Source organism: Cheilinus undulatus, linkage group 1, assembly GCF_018320785.1.
Source record: "Cheilinus undulatus linkage group 1, ASM1832078v1, whole genome shotgun sequence".
NCBI lineage: Eukaryota > Metazoa > Chordata > Actinopteri > Labriformes > Labridae > Cheilinus > Cheilinus undulatus.
This window is the reverse complement of record NC_054865.1, coordinates 16,545,980-16,563,872: the sequence shown is the minus strand read 5'-3', so window position 1 is coordinate 16,563,872 and position 17,893 is coordinate 16,545,980. Positions and strand designations below refer to the sequence as shown.

The following is a 17,893-nucleotide window of genomic DNA, read 5'->3' as shown; positions in this document are numbered from 1 at the left end:
TGAAGCCATAACTTAAATATTCTACAGAGAACTGGGGGTGCATATGGGCAGAACCATTAGAGAAAACAGAGAGGCAGAGATGAAGATATAGTGACGGGGTGAATAAATCGAGTCATTAAGCATGTGTTTGTGGGAGCCTGGCTCCCATATGACAGCGCGGGGCGGCAGGATGCTTCTGCTGCTGGTCCCCGTAAACAGACAAACAGATTGGCTCGTTTGCCTCTCTCCTCTGGGCAGCTTCTGCCTCCTGCTTTCTGGGGAACGCTTAGGACTCTCCTCCCCTGGGTCTCCACTGAGACGACTGCTGGTGCTCCATTTCAATTTATAGCATGGCTTCTTTTAATTAATCTACACCACTGTCAAGTGTCAGACTAATGTTGAAAGCAGATCTCAGCAGATGCAAAAGAACTTGTGTGCAAGTAGCAGCGATTCCCTATCAAACTTAATAACACTGAACTTAAGGGATCAAAATGTTCTTGGTTTAAAAGGTGTGTCACATGTCATGTCCCTCCCTTCACTCACTCACTTACTTGCTATTGAATTTCTGACTTTTAATTGGATAAGTTTCTTGTTTCCATGTGCAAAAGGCAACAGGCAGAGCTGTTTCTTAAATCTCATAAAGTGAGCATGAACATGTTCCATATTAGAGGTGGCCTTTTCCTGTTTTGCTACATAAACATGCTTGACATTTCTCATAATGTGGCTGGAGAACTACTGCTCCTTCTTGATGGTACACAAACTCTTGTTCAGTCTTTCCCAAACTTCAGTATGTGATGTAAAAATCTTCTGGAGCCCACCAAAAACACCTTGTATAACTATAATATGAGTACATCTATTTTGTTTTAATCTGGCATCTGCAAAGTCCTTTCATTTTTTTCCACATTTATTTCTTTAAACGTACCTTCTGGCCCAGCAAACTCTTCCCAAGAAGCATAAATGTCTCAGAAGACAGATAAATTCTTACAACTGGGAAGTGAGCTGCACAGTTAGCAGAAAGTAACTAGTTAATCTAACTCCAGTTAAACCATGACACCAGCTGTAAAATCAGACCAAAAAAAGGTGAATTAAAACTTCTACCTGTGTTTTGTTACTTCTACATCCATGGTACGGTATTTATTGCAGTAAAAAAACAAAACAAAACAAAACAAAACAAACAAACAAAAAAAAAACAATAAAATTAAAAAACTGGAAACAAAGAGACTGCATTGATGAAACTTCACTTTGGATATTACAATATTTCAAAAAGTGTTGTGGGTGAGCATTAGGCTTTGAAATATATACTCAAACTTTGACTCAAGCATTAAGTAACCTTGTAAATATTTCATTGTCAGCCACTGATAGTAGCTGTAGGTCTTTGGTGATACATATATTCATCCATACACCTTGCTGTCTGTTGAGCCTTCGTGCTGTTGGGATGAAGTGGGACTGTTAACACTTCCTGAAGAGTCTTTAGGCCTGGCTGGATTCTGCTCTTCAAATATTTGCCAAACTTTATCAGGGTGATGATTTGCCAAGCGGCTCTTTGTGTTACTCATATTCCCCAATCAACTGTGTCACCACAGTCCAGCAGTGTCTCCATATTGTTTTTGTTTGTCCCTCATTTTTTTCTCCTTTCTCATTTCTTAACATTTGGAAACCCAAATGCTTCCTTGAGTCAGATTTAAAAGTTGCTGGAGCTTCAGTCTCAAAAACGTCAGTCGCTCGGGTCTTCTCATTGACTGAATAATCCTCGCCATTCGCAGTATCCATCATTTTCATGATTCCAGAAATTTCTAAGGTTTAAATGGCTTAGATTTTGACCCTAGAAATCCAAAATTCAGTTTTTAAAATCGTACAATGACAACAGTGTACAGTGAAACATTTACAAGAAACAAAACTGAAAACAGTGGTTGGATTTTTGACTTTTCAGCTTTCAAGTCTCTGTTTTATTATATTCTGTTTTGGTTCATGTACTTTTACAACCTATAGGGTTGTAATTTTTAAAATTGAGAATTTTAAGTTTATTTTCTTCTTGAAAATGAACAGATCCTCATTTTATTTTTCTTTAGTGGCCCTAATACACTATCATAAAAATGGATAGTATAAATAGATCATAAGTGTATGTAGGCCTATTATGTTTGGATTTTGTCAGTGAAAACAATTAAAATTGATTAAAATTGGTCATTGGGGTCTTAGCTTTTCTTAGATGTGATATATATATATATATATATATATATATATATATATATATATATTTTTTTTTTTTTTTTTTTTTTTTTTTAAGTTGTTAAATCATCAGGTTATTCAGACCTTCATACTGGCTGACATGTAAGAATATTTCCTGGCACAAATGTGCATTTTTGTGGCTTCCTGTCTGACCCAGTCGTCTAGGACATGCTGTCAGGACTGACAGGAACTTTTCCTTTATGTTTCCCGTCACTGCTGTCAGCTAGCAAGTGGAAAAAAGCCACTTAAGTATCTTTAACATTTGTATATGGGGACCTAAAAGGACTTCTTTGAGCCATGTTTAGCTTTTACAACAGTTGTAATGACAAAACTGACTGTAATGATAGCCATGAAGCACCTCAGTTCATCTATTGTCTTGGTTTGCATTTAACAATGAAAATAGTTCAAAAGACATGCTTTTAAAAACTTTGTCAAGTGCTAATTGAATCTGCCAGCTTGGTGGAACAAGTTCTTTTCTGGCCAGCGGAAAGAGAAAAACACAGTGGTTCCATCTCTGCCGCTAAGAGGGGAATGTCTACCTCTGAGTTCAAAACACTGACACTCTTTAAAGAAAAGACTTTCATATAAAAAAAAATGTGTATTTAAGAAACAAAACATGGTTTCTTTCCACCTCATCCACCTTTGCTTCCATTCTCTCCCTCTCACTCATTCATTTGCTTTTGATTTCAGCGTGGGGGTGATCGTTTCGTGAGTGATGGTACCCATCAGTGTAGTGCATGTGCTGTAAAACTGTCAGCCACTGACAGATTGACTGACATGGTCAACCCTTCGATCACTACCGCAGAGAGGCGGGGTGAGAGACGGAGAGTGAAAGATACGGACAGAGAGAAGGAAACGAGGGGAAACAGGTGCATCAAGAAAGTCCTGCTTTATCTTGTTTTGCTCAAATCTGGCACTAAACTCAAACCATAAAACAAACACGGTTGGTTTTAAAGAAACGAGTAAAAAATAATAAAAAAAAAAAAAAAAAAAGTCCGATAAATGAAGAAGGAGTGTTCCCGTGTAATTTTCAACAGCTGTTGATTCAAAGGGAAAAACTTTATTCGGTCCAGATGGTCTCAGTCAGTGGCAGAATGAGAGAGCTGACTTCATTGGCTCCAACCATGTGTTTTTCCTCCTGACAGAAATTAAAACGGTCGTTCGTTTGTCACCGCTCACTACACAGCTTAAAATGTAGCAATGAAACGTTCCTTGGCGATAATGCACCATAATTACTCAAACGCCTGTTCTTTATCTGCAGCAGAGGGACGACAGAAGGAACATATTCCTCAGAAGAGATTTGAAAAAAATCCAGAGATAAAGCACAGAGTCAGAAGTATCGAGTCTTTTCAAGCAGGAGTCTCATTCTTGCTCAATGCATGTGCTGTGTGACCTTTTTTTTACCGTCGAGAGGAGAGTTTGCCTGTAGTTTCTGTATCAGATGGGTCCGCTGGAGTATCTCTGCCTCAATCAGATGTTACATGCTGTAGTGAAGTGTAGTATCAGGGTGTGATAAATGTATTTATTTTAGCAGTCTGATGTGTATTGATCTCCTCCACAGTCTAACATTATGGGACCCTGGGAGGGAAGAGAGGGCGTGGGCGGCTCTATACAGTCAACCACATCTCACCCCTCACAAATGAGGTGAAAAAAACCTGCCGCTGTGGAGGTGTGAAAAGGTTAATGGTGGCCTCTGACTGCCGGTTAAACATAAAATCAGTCATTTATCGGAAATAAAAAAGAAAGAGTATCTCAGCGGGTGCCTTTACGGAGATGAAAGGCCAAAGATTGACAGAAGTTGAGTCATGCAGCATGAAACTGACACAGAGCAGAAAATATGTCCACATGCTGATTTTTTTAAAGCTGCCCGACCAGAGAGGCATGCACGAGTAGGCCGGAAAGGTGCGAGCAGGAAATCTGAAGACGTGACCTGTGGTTGTTTGAGTCTGAAAGCCTCATCCCCACAGCGCTGAGACACCCGTGAGTGCTACTCGGTGAATCAGACTGTTTCAACGGTGAGTGGCCTGAACTCATCCGTGGGTTTAGGCCGATTTTGATGCTCGTTTTTCAGCTCAGTTTCACTTCCTTCTCATCAACCACTCTCTGCCTTTTTGTGACGGATGATTCAGTGAACTTTTTGGTGCCTGCTGATGAAGTGAGAGCTGTCAGTCTACTCTCCCCTAAGAAGACCAACAGCATTGCATTATCATTAAAACATTTATATTTGTTCATTATAAAGCAAGCAGTTACACTGGATTACACTAAGCTTTTTATATTTTAAATGAAAAACAGCTTAAAGAAATACCTTCCCAATAACTCAAACCATAAATAGCAGGAAAGAGAGGCACATTCAGTCTTACACATGATAAACTAGAAAACTTTATTGTAATGAATATAGCAGGAATAACAACTGTTTTTTAAACATGCTTGTTGAATGCATTCTTTCTTTGAGGAATGTTTTTGTGTGAAATCCAAGTTTACGAGCATTTCTGGTACATACAAAGAAAAAAAAATCTGGCAGTTCAGTTTGCGCTGATGGAAAACAAAGCAAAACCAAAAACTTTTGTTGTGTTGGTTGCAGCTCTGCAACATTTTCACGACTTTATCGTGTCTGTCTGCCTGTGCACTGACAGCTCAGCGGCCGCAGATTGTGAAACACTGAGCAGTGCCGCTCTCATTGTGGCTTGATCTATAAACACAGGATCTGATTGGGTAATCACTGTCTCTACTGTGAAGTCCTTAACAATAAATTAACCCTGTTTAACTTCAGAGCTCTACAGAAAAACTGTTAGAATGTCTGCACAGATAAAAGCTGTGTATGCCTGAAACGTCAGCAGTCAAAACTCATAAATCCTCAGCAGTGCCATAGACAGACCAATGAAGGCCAGCTTGATAAATAGTGAGGACAGCCACATATCAATCCTAGGGTTGACTTTTGTGTTTAAAGAGATTGTTTGACAGAAAGTTTGCATTGGGATGAAAAACATGACTTACCTAAAAAAAACTGACCACTTATATAGTCAGACAAACTGTAGTGTGCAGATGCCTGCAAACCTCAAACATACAAATATTTTTCATCTCTTTTATAAAAGCAACTCTATCGTAAAACCGTGTGTACTTAATGCCTTTTAGGCTTACATTTTAAATGACTCTGCTTTTATTATTTTAATTTAGCTCTTTGGTGCTTTCTAAGTTAACATATCTTGCCTTTCTTTGAACAATGCCAGTGCTGATCTAAAAAGTGAAGAAATAAAAGCAGAAAAAAATGAAGAAAATTTGTCCGTTCACAGCCAGTTGAAATATGACGTTCCTTTGTCCCCCTTATTATGTAGAGCTGTCAATTTTTTTTGTTATAAACTCATCTTATGGTGTGTTTTCACTCTGTTTTGACTGACTACCTTACGGTCAGAGGTGAGTGTTCACCATATACCTACACAAGTAGAGGTGCAGAAAATGTCCAGACTTGATTTAAGTTAATTTTATTTTTGAATTGAAATCTAATAATTTACTGGAATAATGTTGATAAATAGATTTTATTTTAAATATTTGAGAAAAAGCTGCTCTGCTTTAATTAACATTTGATGGTTCTGTTTATTTCTACTCCAGTATATCTCATTAGTTAGTGCTGAATAGTTTCACAATTATACCACATTTTTTAAATATTAAATATAAGAAATCAAAAATTAAAATGTGTCAATGTAGCTGTAATATCAGTATAAGAGAAATTTAATCACATGTAACAATTTATTCTACCATTAAAAATAAGAGTGCTCAGTGTTAATAAAAAATACTGGCACAGGGCTACCTCTATGTAACTGAGATAAAGTCTGAATTCAGGTCTTTTATAATGGAGTCATTTTTTGATACAGTGAGAGGATTTAACCATCTCTTTATTGTTCAGATGAAAGCAGAGCAACAGATTTGATCTTAAACTGTTTTTTCTTTATAAAGGTGACCCACTGTCTAATTATGTGTATCAGCCTATATCATACTTTACAGAGCCTTCTCATGCTGATGATGTACCTGTCACACACCTGCCTCTTCTGCTCCTCCTCCACATGTAGCTGCATGTAGCATCAGACCTTCTACTGAATGGACTGTAGAGTCTGCACAGTTTTTGCAACAGCATTTTCATTTACTTTTTTAATTTGATATTTAGTTACATGTTTAATCAAATGTTTAAGTTTCTTTTTCCAGACACATTTCACTTTCTCAGCTGGAGCAGACGGGGTTGAAAAGACCTTTAAGAGACATGATTGGGCCAGTAAGCTGACATCATTAAGCAAACAACCAGTTGGCCATTGCCACCGCTTTATTGGCCGGTGCTTAGCCAAAAAATAAAAAATAAAATCATAATGGCCCAAGAGTACATCAGCCCGCCAGGGAAATGCCCAGGATGCCAGTGAACACCTGTCTGCAGTCACCTGAAAGACTACCAAACACATGCATCCACTTCAACATAAGAACATTTCATCTCTTAGTCAATAAGTGCATAAAGGCACAACAGAAAAATATGTGAAACTGTTGTAAAACTGTTTTGCATAAAACAAGTTGGGCTTATATTTTATATAATTTTACTTTTATCATTGTAATTTAGCTCTTTGTATAAAAGAGGCTTTCTAAGAAAACATAACTTGCCAGTCTTTGAACAACAGTTCTAGTGCTGATCGAAAAATGTCTACATAAAGGCAAGAAAAAAAGAGAAATAAATTGGGGTGTGTTTTTAGTAACCCATGGGAATTAAAAAAAAAAAAATACAGAATAAAATTAATATAGAAAGAAGTAATAGATATGAGGCCCATGTCATAATAGGTTTAGAAAAAAAAAAAAAAAAAAAAAAAAAAACTGTATTGCCCAAAACTGTCATTTAATTCAATGAAAAGCTCAGTGGAAGATTTTCAGACATTTTCTCACATTATATCCTGTAATTTTTTTCATTCTACAAAACAATGAAGTCCTTTTGCAATTAGTTTTAAATAACCATTTGATTTTTTGTTCTTTTCTTTGTGATGCCAGTTTGTATTTCACAACCATTCCAGCATACACAGCAAAGGATACTTTTCCTGGAATTATTGAGAAAAAAAAAGCTTAAATCAAAACTAGTTGAGATTGCAAGAAATGTATGCTTCCAACTCTTTGGGGTGGGAGAAAAACAAGATCATTGAAAGAATCTTTGCAGACTTTTTTCCAGTGGTGAAGTTGCGTCTTGTGTGTGGGTGGGAGTACGTTAGTAAGAAAAAGCAGCGAGAGGCCATCGCTAAATAACTGCTTGAATTTGCATCTCAGGATGTGTGTCAACCATTAGGGAAAGTCCCAAAACAAAGAGATTTTTATACATTTTTTTTGTCCCATTCACATAAATGTGTGCTTAATATGGACATAGAGTAATTTTAAAGAAACACTGGACAAGATGCAACTAACTATGCAGCAAAGCTGCTGCTTAAACAAGCAGCTCTTTCTGTGTGTTATTTTTTCCATTTTGTTATTCACTGTTGTGTTATCTGTTTTCCTCTTCCGGTATTATTGCATTAGATTTCCAATACTTGTGGTTTGTTTTTCCATCTTTCACAGATCAAGACTTCATGAGCTTTTTAGATGAAAAATTATCAATACAAGATGAAGCATCAGCAGAAAAGCAGTGACACATTGCCAACATTCCTCTTGTTCCCGGTGCCAGCATCAATAATTCAGCCACCAGCTCATAACTTTATTTTCAATGCATAATTGAGGCCAAGCAATGTTTTCTTTGGCCATTTATGTGTCGAGCAATTTTTAAACAATAAGAGGAGTGGTCCATTAAGCTTTTAACATCGCCTCTTTGTCATACTTCATGACAAATGTGGAAAGTATGGACAGCGCAGTCCTCTCTGATGATGTCAGAGATTTGTGTCTGAGGTGTGGGAAGGACGGGGGTCAGGTGTTTTCCCTCTGTAGCTCCTGTAAGCCTGAATGATGACTGTGGGAAAGCTGTGGCGAGTTACTGACAAAGAAAAGACTCCACATTTAAAAAGTGTGGTTTGGAAAGGAAAGGGGTCTTGGGGTGAGAGAGGTGAAGTTTGTCTACCTGCATTTCTGATTGAGTAGTGAACACATTTGTATGCAAAGTGATTTTAAATGTGTCAGACTGATTTTTATGAAGGTGATTTTACAGGTGTCTAAGCTGTTTATAATATAATCTCTGTAGTGTTACTTTAAAGGGCCTTCCTCTGTCCACTGAATCATTATATGACCTGATTACATTTCTTATCGCTGTGTCTTACTGCTTAATAAATATTGATTTACTATTTTAATTACATGTTAATCTCAAAACACATAGGTGGACAGGGTAATGGCTCTCTCAAGTCATGCTGCAAATTTCCTGTTTGCAAATATTTACTGAGGATGGCATCCTGAGAGGGTCATAAAAGTGAATGGCAATCATTAAACAGAGGCTATCCGTCGACAATATCTGCACAAGTGTCAATAACAGCAACACAGGCTGACCCAGGAACTAATCAATTACTTTTACTCCCTGTTTTCATAAACCAGAATTATCAAGGCAAACATGAGAAGGAAAAGATGAGATTTAAAAACTGTTTTTTTTTCTTTTTATCTTAAAGGTTTAATGAAAATAGAATTTATTTCCATATCTGTCATGTCAATGTTAATGCCTTGTTTTAATCAGTGTAATATGAGTTCAAGTTTCCAGGGGGACTGATTTGCTAATTTTATTATTCTATTTATCAGTTTTTCTGTTATTAATTTGAGGAGTGACTAAAGCATTTCTAAAATGTGTTTTTAAAAAACTATCTGGTAGAATGTTTGATTAATTCAGTTTGACTATGTCCTTATAAATAAATAAGAAGTTAAAAATAAAAAGAGTGCAATTGTATTATTATATTATTTTACTGCCGGCTGAAATAATCTGACCTGTCACATTTCCTTTATCAGCTTGTTACTCTATCACTGTGATCTAAGAACAGGCACCTAAACTGATCTGTAATTAAAGCTCTACGTTCTAAGAGGTGATTTTTACATTTTTAAGTATTACAGACTATTTTGTTCTTTTATGGATGAAGAACATCTAATTTAACAATTACCTTTGTTCTATGACTTCTGTGAATTGCTTACTCAGTTTTGAGAAGTATTTCCAAGTCTTATAGCTCTATTAATCAACCAAAAATCAATATTTTTTGTATAGCACGTTTCATACAAAACAATGGAGCACAAAGTGCTTTACATACAAACAAAACAAATAAAACTAGGAAAGCACTCGGAGAGCGCAGACATCCGCCATTAGCCCTATCTCCCAATAGTAAAGAATCCTTTAAAAAATTCCTGGATCCAGACGGTGTTACGGATAATTCCCAAAATCGAATCAGGTCTTCCTTATGCCATTTCTGACATTTCCTGAAAATTTCATCAAAATCCGTCCATGACTTTTTGAGTTATGTTGCTAACGAACCAACAAACAAACTAACAAACCCTGCCGATCACATAACCTCCTTGGCGGAGGTAATAAATCATATCCTCACCCCACCTCAACCCTGTAGTCACACACTACATTGACAGATGTGTGAAAAATAAAGTATTCTATAAGAATAGGAACTTAAGTTCTGAGGAAGCATTTTCTTGAAGGCTGTGATGACGAATCAATAAAATCAGTAAAGATCGATAAGTGAAATAAATGAAAAGTGTTTTTTAAAGGCATCACTTTACGTTGCACAGAGCGTTTTTCATCACACCCAAACAGTTGATAAACTTGACTTTTGTTTGGTTCAGTACTTCTCTGATATAATCTGATAATTAACAGAATGAATGTTGAGAATTATTCATCAATGCTCGTTCCCATGATGGAGACACTGGAGATCTAAAAACAGCGCCGTCTTTAAAAACTGTCATGTAACTTAAGTTTAGTTTCTGTTACATGATGTGACCTGATACAAAAACGGCGCTTGGCTGTCAGACGTTCATGTAATCTGTGACATTTCCATACTTTGTGTCTTAAATGTCCAGGAAAAGGAGAGCAGGAAGAATAAGTGTGATGCAGTCATAGGGCGAGAGGAGCAGTTGTTTGTGTACCTGTGTTTTGTGTGTGTGTGACAGAGAGGAGAGCAAGTTTGTGTGTCCATCCGTGGATGAGTGCCAACGTGCCAAAAAGAAAACATTAGCTTGGTCAACAGTGAATAACAGTGAAATGTCCGTTATTTATAAGAATATCAGTTACCTCGAGACGCTAAGACATAAAAAAAAAACAAAAAAAAAAAAACAAAAACAAAACCTGCTTGATTGGTTAAATCTGTGGCTCTTCTTCTATTAAACACTTGCCAAAGGAAACAATAAAAGCATAATCCCACTATAACTAGAGTCCTTCATTTAAAGCATATCACTAGGCCGTTGTCATCAGTTTTAGTGTCTTTGTATTTATTCTGTGGCCTGTTAAAATTACTTAATAAAACAGAATTTTTTAAAAATGTAGTTTTCATTCAGTTTTAGAAATAAAGGATTCAAATGGATTTAAAAAGTGTGTCCCAAAAAAAGCATCCAATTCATTGATGTCTTGGGAAAATAATTATTTGATGAGATGATGATTGAAATCATTGTTTGCTGCAGGCTTAGTTTACAATGAGGAAACACTGGAGGTTAGAAAAATGTAGAAACAAAATTACATAAAATAAAGTCAATAAAATAAAACAAAATAAGAAAAAGACGCTAAAATTATAATAAAAGCACTAAACAACAGCTCAGTAAAATTTGCTAAAATAGGTACAATATGCATAAAAAACTTAAAATAAGAGGATAACTACTGAAAGATGATCCTGACGTAGACAGAATGATAATAAATAAACTACTGAACCTTTGAAATTAAAATAAAGTGAGATGGAACCTAAAATACTAAGTCAGACTAGGATGGGCTGTATGAAGTACCATTACTTCTCTGAGGGGATTGAGTCTGAGCGCTTACAAGGTGGCCAAATAAGGAAGTAGACACCTGAAGCAATTTTTTTCTCTTTCTGCAAATTGTTTTTCTCCTACCAGCATTTAAATACATCATAATTTGAATGGCACATTTTTAACAAAGGATCATACCTTTGCTTAATGTTAAAAATGTGTTGGCTGGAAAAAAAGTTGTGTTAGTTTTTAAGTGGTTTTCTGTTGTGCACACATGGTGCTTCAGCTGTCACGTTTAAAACTAATGTTCCTCAGTAACCCATGTTCAGTATGTTGGCACTATAAAAATGATGAGACTTTTAAAAAGCAAGCACCTGGGGATGAAACAGCACCTGTGATGGAAACAAATAAAACATGTAACTACAAAATCAGCAAATAGTTTAAAATTAAAACCAGCTGTAGTATGCATGTTTGCAGATGACTCACAGCTTCAGCTGTAACAATTACTCCTGATTGCTTAAATAAGTAAAAGTGAATGTGTGTTCTTTGTTTAAAATAAAATCAAGCTGACAGTGACTGCAGGACCTGCTGAGGTTTAGAATCTGGCTTTCTGATAGTTAAATAAATGTAGTCCAGGTGTCTGAACACTTTCACTCTGTTGTAAGTTATTATGTCACTGCCTATCAAAGGGAGAAACTAGAAGTTTACCCCGGCAATAAGTGTTTTGTTTTTTTATATATATATTTCATATTTTACTTTGCATAGCTATTTACATTTTCCTCGTAATGCCTTCCTTATGATTCTTTCTGCTTTTAGTAACTGCCCTCTCCCTCACCGTAACTTGTAACTGCTGTAGCAAAGCTGCTGTCATGGTCTGCTTTAAGGTTATTCTACAGCAATGACCCTCAAGAGTTTAGTATGCATCACTCCCCCTCCTCTCTTTCAGAGTCTCTCCCTCCCTTTCTGTTCTTTTTCACTCTCACTCTAAATGCCTCCATCACAAAGATATATTGAAACGGAGAATGCATTAGGATGATTGGGGAGCTGGGAAAAAAAAAAGCAAAGCGTCTTTTTTGCTGGGGAAAAGCTGTATATGAAGAAAAGTAAACAATATAATTTTAATCTCATCCGGCCTAAACAAAATAAACAGTGTGTAAATTATAAGCTTTAGATAGGAGTGTGTAGGATGTATTTGGAAATGATTTGCACAGCGTGGAGTGTTTGCATGGCTTGTTCCCTGACATCAAGGTTGCTGGTTTAATTGAGCCTGTGCTGGACCCAGGGCTGAGAGAGCAGGCAGAGGAGCATCGATAAACTATGAAATGGTTCCAATATGGTCGATCGATGGGGCTTTGTGAGCAGCTCCCTGGAGGATTTGATTTTCCTCTCAAACAACAATCCAGGATCTCTGCTCTTCAAAGGCAAACTCCATCTTTGCTGTTATTGTTGTTGTTGCTTCTCCCCCCGTCCATGTTTGAGTGATGTCACTGGGGTCGATTTTATCCATGTCCATAAAGGCTCTCCCACACTTGAATCACCCGGGAGACGGCTTCTGTTGGTCTGTGCAATGGTAACAACAACCAATAAAGGTCAATCTCCCATGGTAATGGCCAATTGGGTTTGTTCCCATTATTGGCCCTCTGAGTGGTGGTCAACAGATGGAGAGCTGGCATCTCTGACACGAGTTACACTCCAACCTTAAGGGGGCTCAGCTCTGTCTCTCCCCTGTTGGCCTGTGTTGGCCTGTACATCACTCCATCATGTGCAGCTCCCGTATAAGCAGACTCGTCGCTTAGCGTAACGTCACAGGAGCGCTGCCAGGGAGGGCTAACCGTCTAACCATTTCAGCTAATTGCCTCATTAATGATTCACCGGTGTTAGGCTGCTCTAGCACTTCGCTGTGGGGAGCAAATTGTTCTGATTGGTTTGCCTCTGTCAATTATTGATGAGGCAGTGAGCTGAAGTGCTAACACCTGGCTTTGGAGGTCCAAATGGCCCTGCATTCCCATCACATACTCAGTTATCACACACCCTGGGACCACAATCAGTCTTGAAGGGCTGGAGTCTCAACTGTTGCTGTTCTCTCAGAGTGGATGTAGCACGCCCCGGGGCAATGGCTGTGATCTCAGTTGTGAGGATATTTGCTCATAGAACACGACTCACTGCTGCGTAAACGGCGGACAAAACACAGACCACATAGATGCAGACTTATGCTGGAAGTGCTGGAAAACAGAGACGAGGCACTGAATTTATCATTGTGTGTAATGATCAGAGGCTGTATACTGGCATGGAGAGCAGTTACAGTCACAGATTCCTATTTTGACGCCACAAGATCAGATTTTGGTTGCTCAAAGCATTTTCTTGTTGAAGCCAGGAAGGACCATATTTGGAGATTAGTGTTGATGTGTATTGCCAAATCTCCTTTTACTGGTTTTATGTTGGCAGCTTGTCAGTCATGGCCATGCTAAAAGCATAGCCTGCTTTATAGCTGTTAATGACTGAATAATGGGACCATAATTCATAAAAGAACAACATGCTGTATTGAAGGAAATGAAACTATGAATTAAAACCCTAAATTAATTAGGAAAATATTTAAAGAGATAATAAAACACCAAGGACATAGGGTCATCTTCTGCAGAAAAAACTTCTGGAAAAAATAAAACCTCTGGTGCACATCAGAAACTAGCCTTTTTTGCTAGAAAATTTCTTATATGCAAAAGAAAGTTTACATGCTCACAGGAAGGAAATGTTTTTCATGCTCATGAGAAAGCACTGCATGTGGACGTGTACTCTTTATAGTATCACAGCAATGACAAAAAAAGCATGCAGCACATCCTATGAGAGAAAATTTTGGAAACTTGCAGCAATGACAATATTTTCTAATATCTTATTGTGAGCATACGAAACTAAAATATGGGCGTGCAACACCCTCTCATGCGCACAGAGGACTTTTTCATGCTCACATGGTAGTTTATGGTGCACAAGATCTAGGTTCCTGCTAAGGTTGCCAAAATTTCTATACTTCAGCACTTTTTTCATACCATGTGCTTCACCCATTTGAGACCAATGTCAAGCAACAAGAGACAAGTTATAAAACGTTAAATAACTTTTAAACCATAAATTGTAGCAACATACTTTCTTCCGTCTTGCAGTGCTCCATTGTGCCGCTCTAATGACACTATCCATGCCTTCATAGTCCTTACTAAGGCTTTTTTTAGTGAGCCTGGAACTTGGGTGACTTTCTTGGGTCTTTAAAGATTAAATCCACACCAGCAAGCAACTCCAACACTGAACAGCTTTTTATCAATTTTTAATCCATTTTCAACCATTTCTGCTGCTAGCTTAGCATGCAAACTCACTGTATTGTTTTCACACAATGCACTGTGTGAAGGCAGGCTGTGACAACCAGTCGCAAGCGAGAATGAAAAGAACAGGAACTGCTTTGTATAATGGTTCAAAAACAGCCGATGAAAAAAACGCAAGGAATATTTTTGTAAGCATTAATATTTTTAAAACCTTTTTCCACAGAATGATTTTTTTCTCACTTTTTGGTCCCCTGAGATGGAAGAAAAGTTTGTACAACAAACCATTTTGTGAACTGTGTATAATACATAAATAAATCTTTGTTTTAATTTCCATTTTTTTTCTTTTGTCTTTACAGTCCCATGCATTTATCTAAATTGTAAGTGATGTAACTAAAGTACACATTGTCTTAAAGCCCAGGTTGTCCTGGTTGTCCTGAAAAAAAAAAGGATATTTAGAGCTTGACTTTACGGCACAGGGTTGCTGTTTTACAAGCGTTTTAAGACGGCAAATCCAGGTGAGACAAAATGGTCAAAATAGCTTAGGGCTCAGAGGGTTAACCAACAGAATACCTGTTTTTCGTTTACATTTGATAGAGCTGAAAGTACTGAAGCTTTGTGGAAAGACATCCACACATTTGTATTTCAACTGAAGGATGCGATAAGCTGAGACAGAGACAGTGGGCAGCAATGGGCGATCAAATGAGAGCGTTTGTTGCTGTTTTGTTGCTAAAACAGAGTAGTGATATGGAGCGAGAAAATGTTATTTTCTGATTGTTTCAAAGCGGTTGTGCTCTGTTAGAACACACCAACACCTGTGCACAGACATAAAGGAAGATTCAGGATTTTGTTTGACTGACACAGATTACATGCCTCTCTTTCTGCCCACCGCATGAATTTATGCCAAAACCCCCATCACAGCTGTCTTCAGGCTGTGCTGATGGCAGCTTCTAGCTCTCTTTTCACAGCACAGTTGATTTTGTTAGTATTTGAAATGGTGAACTCTGACATCTGACATCAGGCTATATATTTTCACTGTGTTACTTATAGTAACACAACTAAAGTTAAAATAGCACAACAAAAGTCTAAAACATGTATATGTGTTTGCATGTGTGTGGGTGTGTGTGTGTGTGTGTTGTGAAATCAAACTGGGCTCAGAAAAATAATCTATATATCACTGCCACAGTTGGACCACTCCTGTCAAAGAAAAGGGCAGGCTTTGCCACTGGTAGTAGCATCCTTTTCCACATGTATAAAAAAGTAACATCTCATAGCATGTAAAACTTCATCTTTAACACTTGATGTATAATACTTGAATGATTTTATAGGTATAACTGGAGTTCTAATGGTATGCAATGAATTGTCAATACTTGCTTTGTTTACAGTGATTTATAATGGGTGCAGGCTGAGCACCTTTACAGTAGGGTCATGTAATTGGATCTACCATACACAGTAGCTGAATTCCATGGGAGACTGTGTCTAATGGCCCACCTACAAAGCACTGCTTCTGGCTTCATGAATCATCCTTATAGGCTGCAGAGGGGTTTCACCAAACTTTGTATACACTCGGCACAAAAGAAGAGTATAGACGAGTATTCTGAGAAGAGTTAAACTGGAAGAGATTAAATAAAGAGAAGTAGACGTGGAGTACACTCATCTACACTGAATTTGCTCGTCTGTCTTTGGCCTTAATTGAAGCTGATTAAAGAGTCATCCCCCACGCCACTGTCACTCTGAATCTGAGCCAAGTAGGCTTGCCATGTACACTCACAGGGTGGTCACTCTGCCTTTGTTTTTACACTGGCACCAGTGACAGCAGAGTATACCCCGCCCCCCAAATACAGTGACTGTGACTCACTCTGCGTCACTGTAAAGACTGGATGGGTGTACAGAGTTAGAGTGGGCTTCACTCAATGCATCACAGTACACTCTATGTGTGCCTCTGTGAACCAACTCTGGCCTTATTCACCATCTAATGACTTCTTTTCTTCCTTGTTGTCCACCCCCCCACCATCCCCCTTTGTTTTCCTCCATCCTTCCTCTTCTGTTTGCAGATAACCCAACGACTGAGCAGCGATGACATCAAAGCGGCCGACCAATCGCATGAAGACACCTACAAAGCACAACATTCAAAAATGACTTCACTGAAGAACAGGAGACGAGACCCACTGAAATCCCCCCAAAATCCTCACAGTGAAATTCTTCAAAGCCTCTTACTACTCCTGGTTCCCTCCCTGATATTTTACCTCCAGCTTTTTTTCTACAAAATATAAGAAAAGAAGGAAAAAAGAGACAGACTCATATTCATGAGATGGTTGAAAACGCCTAATAAATACATCGGAGGGACTATTTTCTCTTTGGTGGGAAGATCAGTGATGCATGCTTTTGTAAATAGATCATAATACAACCCTATTCTTATTCCTTATAGAGGATACATACCAAGTTGCTCTCACCTACTTCATCAACCTTCATGACTGTGTATATATCACTCATGGTTCAATATTTTCCATATAAAGTCAGTCATATTCTTACCTCCTCAGACAACATGTAATTTAATTTCCAGTTTGATTTCCCTCCTCTGTGGAGTGTTTTGGACTGTACAAAATTTGTGCTTCCTGTTCTTCTTATTCTTGTTACCTAACAGCCTAGTCTTCCTCTTAAATATTCACATTAGTACATGTAAATAGAGATGAATGAAGACAACAGCATGGAACTGACAATAGTGTATATTTACCACTTACCTAGTAGATCACAAACCTCAAGATGTGGATATTTCTCACAACCTTTTTAAAGTTTTGAGAAGTGGTTTTATGATAGTTAAAGAAATATAGTCCACACTTTTTTCTGTGTATCTAACTAGATGCATAAATGTATTAGTTATAGGTAGTTTTATTATTTCAACACCCTTCAAGCGTTACAGGCAGCAGTTATGGTATCATCAATCAGCTTCATTAGGAAATAACAGTCAAACTAAAAAGGAAAAGATGTAATTTCACCCAAGCAATGAGTGTTGAACGTCTGATTTTTTGTTTTATTTTAATATATTTCTTTTGATACTTTCTGGTTGCAATAATTGCCCTCTCCCTCCCCATATGTGGGCTTTAACTGTTGTAGCAAAGCTGCTGTCATGATGAGAGGGCCAGTCTTTCCTCTGCATGGTTCGAAATGGTGCTCTGATCCCGAGCTGACGACACGTCATTGATTGCAATGTAGACATGAGGACTCCGACCTCCGTCTTCTTTAATGGACTATCGAGATAACCAAATGGACCTAAAGAAAACATGCTAAGCCAATGAACAGACAACCTCCAACTGAGACAGAAAACCTTTGCATGGACAACAGGGAAAATGCTACGTTGTTGAACGCCTAATCTCCACCTCTGTGCACCCTCTACCTCTCAGCGTGTGCTGTACATCTATAAAAATCATGATTTATCAGTGACCCGTCTCCTTCCCTGCTGTCCCAGCAGTCCACTTCTGTGCTGCATGTCTCTGGAGCCTCATGAGGAGAATGGA

General features: G+C 37.9%; 1 protein-coding gene across 1 annotated transcript in view; it reads left to right on the top strand.

Moving 5' to 3' along the window:
- mafa (v-maf avian musculoaponeurotic fibrosarcoma oncogene homolog a (paralog a)) overlaps positions 1–16,738 on the top strand; it is a 122,694-nt gene extending 105,956 nt beyond the window's left edge. The window contains exon 3 of the mRNA XM_041784655.1: positions 16,433–16,738. The gene's annotated coding sequence lies outside the window, so the exon portion shown is untranslated. The remainder of the gene's footprint in view (positions 1–16,432) is intronic.
- The last annotated feature ends 1,155 nt before the right edge of the window (positions 16,739–17,893 follow it).